General features: G+C 30.8%; 1 non-coding gene across 1 annotated transcript; it reads left to right on the top strand.

Annotated features, from left to right (window-relative positions):
* The first annotated feature begins 411 nt into the window (after positions 1–411).
* Positions 412–484, top strand: TRNAA-AGC (transfer RNA alanine (anticodon AGC)). The gene has a single exon. It is a non-coding gene; the product is annotated as a tRNA-Ala (tRNA).
* The last annotated feature ends 4,086 nt before the right edge of the window (positions 485–4,570 follow it).

The following is a 4,570-nucleotide window of genomic DNA, read 5'->3' as shown; positions in this document are numbered from 1 at the left end:
ATGTTTTCTGCTTTTGCTTTTTTCCTTTATTTACAGTTTACTTGTTTTTATATCATGTTTTTATATCTTTTTCAAATGTAGGCCATTGTGGCGCATTAGGTTCTTCCTGTAATGCCACAATGGTCCAAAACTATTAAATAAATAAATAAATATTTATCATATCATTAGATGACGTTCCTTGATGAACAGTCCTATTGATTTATGTTTATGGACGAATAATCCTTCATTTGATAAATGGTTCTAGACTATTTTTAGCTAGCTACATACACTAACTGTTGTACCAGTCGAGTCGCGTAGTGCGTAACCGGTCGAAAGTGAAAGTGTTCGACCTTACCGTTTGATATGTATGTATAACGAAACACATCGAATTAACGAAGCATGATAACTTTGTTCGAGTGAAACGATATCACCGGGGGCGTAGCTCAGATGGTAGAGCGCTCGCTTAGCATGTGAGAGGTACCGGGATCGATACCCGGCGCCTCCAAGAACTATTTTTTTATGTCGTCGGAATATCGTATTTTTACGATTTCGGCACACCTACGTTTGTTACGTGGTGTGTAGCGTGTTAAGGGCGTAATGTGTTGGAATAAGATCCTCCCCTATTGTTGGGGCGTCGGGACGCTGAATTAGGCGTCGTCGTCTGCCGGTTGGCTGCTCGAGAACCACTCGCCGAAGGGACGACCCTTAATTAGCTCGCGTTGTGCGCGCGCACTTGTTACAATATGACACAATAACTTATTCGGGATGTTGAGGATCCTCAGTGGGTGTATGAAAGTACCTTCGTAAGGCCTAAAGTCGAATTTATTATGCGAGATGGTGGGAAAATTAGTTATGGCGGTGTTCGTTGGGCTGTTGGAATTTTAATTTCAAGTTATAATTTGAAAATGTTCTCGGGTTATATTTTATTTTTATTTTATTTTATTTTAAAAGGATAACCAACAATCTTAAATCAAAACAGAACAAATAATAAAATACATTAAAAATACCAATTATAAGTTTCCGCTGGTAGTAATAAACTTAAGGGTAAATATACACGTAGTCATACATAACATTTGGAAATTAATATAAGAAAAACCAGAGAAATTAAACAATTAAATGGAAGGTTTTAATATAATAATAAAGATCGAAAAGGTTTTAATATAATAATAAAGATCGAGATTGCATCTGATTTAATAATGTGCAGTATGCATTTTCAGTGAATATCTACTACTCTAATTTCGTCAGTTTTTATTTAAATTAATCGTATTAAAATGGAATTTGAAATATATAAGTCGAATTGTTGAAATATATTGACCATACTTAATATAAATATATTTTATTTTTATTTTAATAAACATATGTGTCTTCACATATGTATGAACATATGTATCACAGTGTCTTCACAGGTTACCCTAATATGAGACTGTGGCCACATAATATACATTATATGTACATATATAGACAAGAATATACACATAAAAATACTCATTATATATAATCAAACGCACATATATAAAAAAACATGTTTTATTTAACAAACTACCTAAGTTTCACATGTTATCCAAAATATCTAAAGAAACAAAAAATAAGGGAGTAAAAAACCGTAAAACTTTTAATAGGTTTAAATTAAACTAAAAGTGAAAAAACATTCAAAAAGTGGAATTTTATATGTTTAATCATTTCGGAAAAGTTGTTAAAATCAAATTTATCAAGAAAGAAAATGAGAATCTCAAAAATACCATTAACTTATAACAGTTTTTTACAATACAAGAGTTATAACGACGAAACGAATAAATCTTTGTAAAACTCTGGTATTTTTTTAATATAAAGTCAGACATACCTAAAATTGGACACATATAGGGAGGGGGTTTATTCTTTTCATACTTTGTATTTATAAATGTAATATAATTTATAATATTTATAACTTATTCATTATTTCACAAGCTATCTATGAAAATAATGATTCTACTGCTTAATTTTAAATTTTAATATGAATATATTTCAATTTTAATTTTAATCTGAATACATTTTAATTTTAATTTGAATATGAATACATTTATTTGGAATTTTCGTTGGAAAAATGGTGCATTCACTCTTCCTTATAGCGTGTAAGACCTGTTACGCAAGAAATAGAAAAAAAATGAAATTTTCCTTTAAAATTCACTTATTTTTATTTATTTTATTACATTTCTTATGCATTTCTACTGAACCGATCCAGCGTGTTGCAGGAGGGTTGACTATATGAACGTATATTGTGTTAGTATAATGATCTGAAGGGTGAAGGAAGCTCATTTGGTAACAGAAGTACCCCTTGTCGGATATGACGCAATGAAAGCTTCACTAAAGTTGGTCCTCTTCAGCCAGTTGAGAGATGAGAGCATCTTCTCATTGAAAATACTTCAGCGCACAACTTTAGGCATCGTGCTTAGGGAAAATATGAGACAGCTCTCGAAATAACCAAATATATGGTGTACATATGTATGTATGTACGAATACAAGCATAACAAGTACACATGTGGTAAAAAAAAGTGTGATGATTCTGTGAAAATGGTAGATGGATAAAAGTTTTTTTGGGCTTGCACCCAATCCTTTATCTGTATTCGGAGGCCTTGATCTTAAGCTCCTTTCGGGGTGCTTTTGAGCTTTTTTCACGCGATGATGCCACGGAATTAGTTTCATTACGCCCCCGTGGTTTTTTTCAAACTCAACGTCTCGAGTATTCATGTGGAAAACATCTGCGGTTTTTTTAACGACGAAGCTTACCACTAACAAAAAAGTACAAAATCGATGTGTTCCAGGTTCATATGCGAGTGAGTCAATATGTAAAGGAAGTTGAAATTGTAATTACGAGTATTTTAATATATTAAAGTGTCTGTTGTAAAATTAGCAACCTATTTACCTTGCGGTTGTTTGCTTTTTGATGGAATGAGGTTGGGCTTGTTTGACCGAGAGAGTGTTTAAAGTTGGTTTAAAAATCAAATTTGTCCACGTCTGGCATATGGAAAATGTAGAAGGCTTTCGATGAAACACTGGCCAGTTTTCTCTTGGGGCAATATTGCAATTGGGTTGCAAAAGAGTGGCCGTTTTATTTCACGAGCGAGCGCTAATGTTCCCTGGGGCCAGTTCTGCGGTTCGTGCCTAAAACTATACTGCGTTCGGGACCACTCTGAATGCGTTAAGTTGCTAAATTTTATATTTTTATATTTAAACTATTCGATAATGACATGGAAGAAGAATAATATTTTAAGATGAGTTTGCACTACAATTTTATGGTGCACTTGCCCTTGTAGTTTATGAGGAATTTGTACTATAAGTGATTTAAATATGACTGTTGATAAGAAAAATGTTTACCTTCGTTTATAACATGTAATCAAATGAAAACTTTATAAATTACTAAATTTAAAAAAATTATATTCTCTATTCAGGATCGTGAAAAAATAGTGGTAACAAAAATATTTAGTGAGAAAATTCAACTTCGAACTTTGACCGATTACAAAATCATGCAACTATTTTTAAATTATATTATACAGCAGTAAAATTTTTTGAACAAAATATATAATTTATTGTTATGTTGATAAAAATAAAGCTAGAAAGTTTTCAGTTATTTAAAAAAAAAAAGAGTTACTACTAAAAATATTCAAAAAACCATTGGCCCAAATATCTAAATAACGATTTCAATATACATTTCTAAAAGTTCAGTCAACATAAAAATTAATGATTAATATTGTGGATAAAAAATATTCGCATGAAATCTGTTAGTGAGTTGTCCCCCAGATAAAAAGCCACCGTGATGAAATGGTCATCCGATTAAATGTTTGGACACGGTATTCGTGCATGTGGAAGATAATTGAATACCATTTATACTGATTGTTATATCTTTATTTTTTTCAGTTTTCAACTCGATCGGAAGTGGTACCTTCCCTTACAGGTCCTTTTTATTTTTTTTTAAATGACATTTTAAAAATTGGTTTCACTGAGTACAACAAAATATTAAAAATATGTATACATAATATGTATTATAGATTGATTAAATGGATAAGACTTTATGATATATTAGCCGCTATATTTGAAAGTGGCGGAAGTCCACTTTTCTTCATTTCGAGAAATATTTCGCCAAACATGTAATAATGTTTTGTGTTTAATAATATTTAAAAATAATGGTGGCTTTCTGGTTTTCCTAAGAATTGTAAATAGGCTTTTGAGCTCTTTGTCCTATTATGTTGTACATTGACATTAGAATAATATAATACTATGATAAGTAAGAAAATTAAATTAAAATTGTAAAATAGAAAATGATCAGTAGATCAGTAGCTATTAAAATAGATATAAGATGTATTGTGAACATAATTTAGTAATAATAAAAAGCATTTAAAAATCAAATTCTGGTTTTCCGAGATTCTGAGAATTAAAAGAGTGATAACAATTTATGAATTAAGTCAAACAGAAATAATGATTTTGGAACGGAAAATTGGACCACAACTTTCAAATATAACGGCTCATATATGTACCTATATGTAAATGAATTTTATTTATAATTCTCTATTATGGAAATAATTTCCAGGCAATCAATTGCATAATCATAAGCCTAATC

Source organism: Arctopsyche grandis, chromosome 1 (assembly GCF_051622035.1).
Source record: "Arctopsyche grandis isolate Sample6627 chromosome 1, ASM5162203v2, whole genome shotgun sequence".
Lineage (NCBI taxonomy): Eukaryota > Metazoa > Arthropoda > Insecta > Trichoptera > Hydropsychidae > Arctopsyche > Arctopsyche grandis.
This window is presented reverse-complemented; position numbering and strand designations above follow the sequence as displayed.